At 38.5% G+C, this 8,674-nt stretch overlaps 1 long non-coding RNA gene across 1 annotated transcript; it reads left to right on the top strand.

The window, feature by feature from the left end:
* Positions 1 to 3,404: 3,404 nt before the first annotated feature.
* LOC123058262 (uncharacterized) lies at positions 3,405 to 6,086 on the top strand. Its single transcript, XR_006427107.1, has 4 exons — positions 3,405 to 3,633; positions 3,730 to 4,038; positions 4,843 to 4,902; positions 5,180 to 6,086. It is a non-coding gene; the product is annotated as an uncharacterized lncRNA (long non-coding RNA).
* Positions 6,087 to 8,674: the final 2,588 nt, after the last annotated feature.

Raw genomic sequence — 8,674 nt, 5'->3', positions numbered from 1 at the left:
GGTCTTCGTGAGCAAGCGAGTTGGATGCACACCCACTTAGTTTCTTTGATGAGCTTTCATATATTTATAGCTCTAGTGCATCTGTTGCATGGCAATCCCTACTCCTTGCATTGACATCAATCGGTGGGCATCTCCATAGCCCATTGATTAGCCGCGTCAATGTGAGACTTTCTCCCTTTTTGTCTTCTCACACAACCTCAATCATCATATTCTATTCCACCCATAGTGCTATGTCCATGGCTCGCGCTCATATATTGCGTAAAAGTTGAAAGAGTTTGAAAAAGGCTAAGTATGAAAGAATTGCTTGGCTTGTCATCGGGGTTGTGCATGATGAGAGCATTTTGTGTGACGAAAATGAAGCATGGCCAAACTATATGACTTTGTGGGTTAAGTTTTCTCTGGCTATGGTATTTTTATAAGACATAATTGCTTGACTAGCATACTTGGAGTATTACTATTTTTATGTCAACAATAAACTTTTATCATGAATCTTTCAGATCTGAACATTCATGCCACAATATAGAAAAATACATTGAAGAATATTCTAGAAAGCATTCCACATCAAAAATTCTGTTTTTATCATTTACCTACTCGAGGACGAGCAGGAATTAAGCTTGGCGATGCTTGATACGTTTCCAACGTATCTATAATTTTTGATTGTTCCATGCTATTATATTATCTGTTTTGGATGTTAATGGGATTTATTTTACACTTTTATATTATTTTTGGGACTAACCTATTAACCGGAGGCCCAGCCCAAATTGCTGTTTTTTTTGCATATTTCAGTGTTTCGTAGAAAAGGAATGTCAAACGGAGTCCAAACGGAATGAAACCTTCGTGAACATGATTTTTGGAACAAACGTGATCCAGGGGACTTGGAGTGGACGTCAAGAAACAATCGAGGAGGCCACGAGGCAGGGGGCGCGCGTACCCCCCCTCCGGGCGCGCCCTCCACCCTCGTGGGCCCCTCGTTACTCCACCGACCTACTTATTTCTGGTGCTTGCAGGTGCGCTTGCCTAGCTTGCCTGGCCTCTGGTACATGCAGACGGGCAGGTTGATGTCGCTGGTATAAATACAAGTGTTCAATTACAATTATTGTATTCACAGCTGGTCAATTCGGTGTCTGGGTTCTAAAGCCCATCTAGGAGTGTCTTAGATAGATTATGTCTGGGTCATTATATTGTTCCCTTGGGTATGCTTGTAATAAACATCTCTTTGTATGCATGAATCATTATTATTTCATTTAATTGGCTCTACTGTCTCTTGTGCTCCTGTTTGATACTTTTTTGCATTTACCTGTGCTGTCTTTACTTCGCTTTCGTCTTAATATGCAGTATTTGCATATATGTGTGCTCATTGCTGATGATGGCTCGCCATCGGCATGTTTTGCATGCTCCTGTTGTTGGTGTTTGTGGTATTCGTAAGAGAAATGGTATGTTGTCTATATGGTCATTTCCTTAGGTTTTGTTTGGCTTGCATCTGTTCATTTGTGTCGGTTCTGTCGTTTTCTAGGGGATGCCTGGTTCCCAGTGCTCACTCCTGCCATGTTGGCTAGAAATCGGAAGAGGCATAAATTACTTAGGGGCCTTCGTTGCCATGGTGTTACATGTACTGGTTTTCTTGGTCGGGGTTCCTGTCTTTCCGTCCTTAGTATCTTTGTTTTGGCTGTTGTTTCTCATAACAACATGCATGTAGATCTTCGGTTTGAAGGGGACTTGCCAACTGATTGGACTGGTTTTCCTGTCGAGGTAGTTAACAATCGCAAAGGTACTAACTATTAGGTTGATGTTAGTTTTGTTTTTTCCTTTTCCTGTCATGACGGCCTCCTTGAGTATTGTGTTTTCTGTAGTTTCCTATAAGGACAGATCTTACTATGGTCCTCCTGAGTACCAGTGCCCTCACTGCAAGGCTTCTTTTTGGTTTGAGGAGAGGGCCAATCCATATTCTTCATGTGTGCTACGTAAAATTGTTTATAACCTTTGTTGCAAAGGTGGAAAAGTCGTTGTTAAACCTTTCAGAAATCCTCCTGCTTTATTGAGTCATTTATTATCCTGTCATGGTGATCATGTTTCCAAGCAATTCCTGACAAAGATACCGCATCACAGTTGGACGGCATTTACGTCTATTGTGGCGACGTCATTCGTTCGCTGGAAGGCACGCGGGGGTTAATATCTTCAAAATTTGTGGTCAGGTCCATCATCTTATTGGTTCTCTTTTGCCGATGAAAACGATTGTGCCGTCCAGCCATACCACTGGTCGGCGTTACTACCAGGAGAACTTTCAGGATGGTCTTACAATTTGTTGAGTGGATGAGGCCCCTGATACTTTTACTATTTTTACATGTAGTCCAATGTGGCTTGAGATTACTAAGATGAAGCTTAACGAATATCTAGATGAAATCCAGTCAGGCCATGCCTATGGTCCTATAAACGCTGGTACCATTTTATTTACCCTTTCCATGCAACTACAGCTTGAAATTTCTGACTGATGTTTAAGGCTTCTTGTTTTTCTATCTCATTTTCTGTTGTTTTGCTTTGCTTTGCAGTTCTGTACACCGTCGAGTTTCAGAAGTTCCTGGTATTCCCGTGGAAGTATGTTTTTAGACCAGTGGAAGGTCATTTAATGATTAAGTTTATAAAGCGCACTGAACTTGTGGAGAGAACTGGAATGGAAGCAGAGTTCCCCTTCTGTACGCATGCATTGACTCCAATAGCTCAGCTCCCTAGGCCTACAGATATGCCTGAACGCTTTACAAGTGATTTTGTGACTAATCATCTTTTCTCTCGTTTGTTTGGTGGTGATTTTATAATAACTCTTCTTTGCTTGCGTAGATGTCATTAGAGTGATTACTGGAATCTCTGAAGCTATTCAAGTATGTTAGTGCAAAATCTCAGTGCGTTCTTTTTAAAGACAAAGCAGTTTGTTGACACAGACAAAGAGAGCTTGGCAACTTCCAGATCATCTGTATTTTCAAACTTCTCCTTCCTTCTATGCTTATTTATGTGTGTTTCTTCTCACAGGCCATTGAAACAGTCGGATCAGTTAATGAGTCTGTTGCTGAAAAGGACAATTCACCACAACTTGGCAGTTCCATGGAGAAAGATAACTTACCATTGCCTGACAGACCTCTGATGCAAAAAGGTGCTCGCCATTTCTTTACTTATACCCCAGTGCTTTGCTTGCATTGCAAGATACTCAATCTAGTGTGCCATTTTCAGGCCCCAACCATCTGTGCCTGTCGATGCTCGAAGCAATCCGAGCAAGTGGGGCAGATAGAAGTAGAAACATCGCCTGGGTAATCATAGGGCTTTCTTTTTTCCAAATTCTTCTGGACCTTCTTGTGGTCTTTGTTACCACCACACATTCTCATGAGTGGTTCCCTTTTGGTCTTCGTGCTCTTTCAGTAGGCAAGGCATCTTTTGGAGACCCAAGAATTTTTGTTAACGTTGCTGTAAATGGACGGTTTCTTATTAGTATGCCTGTACGAGCGATTCCTGTGCTTGAGCTTCGGCTCGTGGGCACTTACCGCCACATCACTTGGTTGCTTATGGGCAACAATGACAGCTATCACAATCATGTTGTTGTCCATCCGGACTATCAGGCTACTTGGCTAGAAGCTGTATTTTTGTCAGGTTTGAATGATTCAGATTCGCTTATTGCAGTCTCATTTCTTGGTTTAAGTATGTATAATATTCTGTGTTGAGTCCTTGTCTGTTGCATGTGTGCAGGACTGCAGGGTATGAGATCGATGTATACATGCATGCCCTAGACTCAGGTGCCCCGGAGTGAAATGGGAGTCGAACGGCTAGACATGCCATACAATGTTGCCTTCTTTTCCGCAATACCCTGATTACCCAATTCCTGATGTACATTCCGATTCGTGTCTCTACTGCAGAACTTTAGCTCATAGAGCAGAAAACTCGTATCATCTCTCTATGTATGGTGTCGAGCAATGGAACTGCAGTGATCTGGCAGTGTGACTGTTGACCTCCTTGACACCATTCACGTTCGTCGCTCTGAACCCACTCAGCAGACAAGTAACTCTTTATCCTTAAATTCCATGTATAGCTTTGTATCATTAAATTCCTTGCACTATTCTCATGGCCGTTGAATACATCATGTAACCCCACATAAATGGCTAGGAACCAAATAAATTTAATTTATCTTCAATACCCTCTCCAAAATATTTCTATTGTCTGTATTAGGAAGGATCTATAAGAGTTGCTGCTATATATATGTTGTGAACCCGCCCATGTAGTTAATATTTGGTTCTTCATTTTTTTAGTTCAAGCCCCTGAGATAATGCTTTTAAATTATGAACTGACTATAGTTCAGGATTTAGTGAACATATCAACGTACATGGTGATCTTTACAACTTATTTATTTTTTCTGTGGGGCTTCAAATATAATAAATTACGAATAAATAATGTGCAGTAATCATGTTTCTTTTCTTATCACTATACTTCAGTAATGGTATCTACACAATGTATACATACTGCTATCATAGTGCAGATATTGACATGCTCCTTAGCCATGTGATCTTCAAGGGCCTTTGGCTATGTGTATCACTTCACAGATTAAAGATGTAGCTACAATCATTATTAGTTTTTTGGTTATCTTCCTTTTTAAAGAAGCAGCTTAGAGACCTACTGGCTGCTCTGGATCAAGATTATAAGCAGATTTCATATATTTGGACAACAGACAGAGATTGTGTTTCATATATGCATATGCATTTATTGTATAATTCAGTTCCACCACCACATTACTACCTACATGAATTTCCCCTATACCAGATATTAACTTTTGAAATTAGTGACATCTACTCAAATAAATATCCACAGGTTGGCATAGACATGTTTACATCAGCAATCTTTTCTTTGAGATATCTGGTGGCCTTTCGTGTAAGTTCAATGTATCCATTTATCATTCCATTGCTTTCTTGATTCAACAATAACAATAAAGGACTGCTAAATTGTACTTTGTAGAGAAAGGGATGACGTACACCTAGGTTATATAGGCTAAAGAGTATCGATAGTCTGACCGCACATCATTTTTTGTACACTCAGTAATCTTTAATGGTTTATTAACACTATCTAATCCGAAGTAGATGTTTATTATTTGTTCCCTTTTCCTTACTTATCCATAGAATAATGATCTTTATTTTTATCTATTTTGTAGAACCATCGAATTCAAGTCATCTTTGAGTACATGACATCTTCTGAAGTTCATGCCATCATGCTTTAGTTTTCCCACATGAGCTGAGATTATTCAAATAAAAAGACGGTCTCAGGCACAAGAGCATGATGTGCTTCCGCCAGTTGCTTTCACACCAAGGCCACGCGGTTGATCATCTAAGCGCACCTATGAAGTTGACCAACAAGGAAGTTGGCCAGAGCTACTAATTAGTATGCCTAATTGCTATTACATTATCCTTTGCATCAAGAGGTATCAAGAAGGATTCCTGGCATCGTCGCCGGGGAGATATACGCCAAGTCAAGACATACCAAGTACCCATCACAACTCTTGTCCTTTGCATCACATTATTTGTCATTTGCCTCTTGTTCTCCTCTCCTCTACTTCATCCTTGCCATTTTATTCGCCCTCTCTTTCCCGTACGCCTCTTTCTTGCTTACCTCTTGTTGCTTGTTACCCTTATGGATTTACCAAAAGGAGTTGATCCTCACCTTACAAGGTTGGAAGAAATCGAAAACAAAGATAGAAGTTTTATGTCCTTGCAGTTTGAGCATAATAATTTCTCTAGAAATGAGCTTAAAGAACAAAAAAGTTTTATCAGTTTCATGAATAAAGAGCTCAATGATATGTCTAAGGAATTTTATGGTTTGAAATCTCAGCTTGCTCATTTTGAAAAATTAATTGCTGAAATCTCGGATAAATAGGCCACCTTAGTTAATAAGATGGCCGCTAAACCGAAAAGTTTTCATGATAATAAGGATGAAGATCTAAAAGTGATTGTTGTGTCCCCTATTAAATCCTTGTTTTGCAATATGAATCTTGATAATTATGGGACTGGAGATGAGTCAACATTAGTTAGAAGGCGTCCCAATGATTCAAAGTTTTTAGATCTTGATGCAAAAATTGGTAAAAGTGGGATTGAAGAGGTTAAAACTTTAGATAGCAACGAACCCACTATCTTGGATTTCAAGGAATTTAATTATGATAATTGCTCTTTAATAGATTGTATTTCTTTGTTGCAATCCATGCTAAATTCTCCTCATGCTTATAGTCAAAATAAAGCTTTTACTAAACATATCGTTGATGCTTCGATGCAATCTTACAAAGAAAAAACTTGAGTTGGAAGTTTCTATCCCTAGAAAACTTTATAATGAGTGGGAACCTAAAATTAAAATTAAAATTAAAGATCGTGAATGCTATGCTTTGTGTGATTTGGGTGCTAGTGTTTCCACGATCCCAAAAACTTTGTGTAATTTGCTAGGTTTCCGTGAATTTGATGATTGTTTTATAAACTTGCACCTTGCGGATTCCACTATTAAGAAACCTATGGAAAAGATTAATGATGTTCTTATTGTTGCGAATAGGAATTATGTGCCCGTAGATTTCATTGTTCTTGATATAGATTGCAATCCTTCATGTCTTATTATTCTTGGTAGACCTTTCCTTAGAACGATTGGTGCAATTATTGATATGAAGGAAGGGAAATTAAATTCCAATTTCCGTTAAGAAAATGCATGGAACACTTCCCTAGAAAGAAAATTAAATTACCATATGAATCTATTATGAGAGCCACTTATGGATTGCTTACCAAAGATGGCAATACCTAGATCTATCTTCGCTTTTATGCCTAGCTAGGGGCGTTAAACGATAGCGCTTGTTGGGAGGCAACCCAATTTTATTTTTATTCCTTACTTTTTGTTACTATTTAGTAATAAATAATTTATATAGACTCTGTTTTGGTTGTGTTTTTTTGTGTTTAATTAGTGTTTGTGCCAAGTAGAACCGTTGGGAAGACTTGGGGAAAGTCTTTTTGATCTTACTGTAAAAAACAGAAATTTTAGCGCTCACGAGAATTGCTGTCATTTTTTAGTGGAGGGTGATATTTAGTTAATTATTTTTTCAGATGATTAATATATAAATTCCTCACGTCCAGCAATTTAGTTTAGAATTTTTGGGGTTCCAGAAGTATTCGAAACCTACAGATTACTACAAATTGTTCTGTTTTTGACAGATTCTGTTTTTCGCGTGTTGTTTGCTTATTTTGATCAATCTATGGCTAGTAATAGAGTTTATGAACCATACAAAAGTTGGAATACAGTAGGTTTAACACCAATATAAATAAAGAATGAGTTCATTACAGTACCTTGAAGTGGTTGTTTGTTTTCTTTTACTAACGGAGCTTATGAAGATTTTCTTTTAAGTTTTGTGTTGTGAAGTTTTCATGTTTTGGGTAAAGATTTGATGGATTATGGAACAAGGAGTGGCAAGAGCCTAAGCTTGGAGATGCACAAGGCACCCCAAGGTAAAATCCAAGGATGCCAAAAATCCTAAGCTTGGGGATGCCCCGGAAGGCATCCCCTCTTTCGTCTTCGTCCATCGGTAACTTTACTTGAAGCTATATTTTTATTCGCCACATGATATGTGTTTTGCTTGGAGCGTATTGTATGATTTGAGTCTTTGCTTTTTAGTTTACCACAATCATCCTTGTTGTACACACCTTTTGGGAGGGACTCACATGAATTGGAATTTATTAGAATACTCTATGTGATTCACTTATATCTTTTGAGCTGTACAATTTTTGCTCTATTGCTTCGCTTATATCTTTTAGAGCACGGCGGTGGTTCTATTTTATAGAAATAATTGATCTCTCATGCTTCACTTATATCATTTTGAGAGTCCTTTAGAACAGCATGGTAATTCACTTTGGTTATAAATTTTAAATGCTAGGTCTATCTTTATTCCATTTCATGTATGTCTGAGGATCCGCATAGCCCTCGATTTATGTGTTACTTATCCATTTTTACTTTTTTTATGCTAATGTTGGTGACTGGAGATAACTTTCTTCAATTATTCCTGGGATGGGAGGGAGCAGGTCTGGCTTCATATTTGTTAATTCATTTCTGGTTTACACGACTTCAGGCGGATAAAGCTGCTATAAAAGCTATGCTTGTCAATCGAGTAGGTGATTTTGGATTAGCTCTTGGGATTTTTGGTTGTTTTACTCTCTTTCAAACAGTAGACTTTTCAACCATTTTTGCTTATGCTAGTGCTCCTAGAAATGAATGGATTTTTTGCAATATGAGATTGAATTCCATAACTCTGATTTGTATTTTACTTTTTATTGGTGTTGTTGGGAAATCTGCACAGATAGGATTGCATACTTGGTTACCCGATGCAATGGAGGGTCCCACTCCAGTATCTGCTTTGATTCATGCAGATACTATGGTCACTGCTGGCATTTTCATGATAGCAAGGTGCTCCCCTTTATTTGAATACTCACCTACGACTTTGATTGTTATTACTTTTGCAGGAGCTATGACGTCATTCCTTGCGGCAACCACTGGAATGTTACAGAATGATCTAAAGAGGGTCATAGCTTATTCAACTTGCAGTCAATTAGGCTATATGATCTTTGCTTGTGGCATCTCTCACTATTCGGTTAACGTCTTTCACTTAATGGATCACGCGTTTTTCAAAGCA

The sequence above is a fragment of the Triticum aestivum genome, chromosome 3A, assembly GCF_018294505.1.
Source record: "Triticum aestivum cultivar Chinese Spring chromosome 3A, IWGSC CS RefSeq v2.1, whole genome shotgun sequence".
Classification (NCBI taxonomy): domain Eukaryota; kingdom Viridiplantae; phylum Streptophyta; class Magnoliopsida; order Poales; family Poaceae; genus Triticum; species Triticum aestivum.
This window is presented reverse-complemented; position numbering and strand designations above follow the sequence as displayed.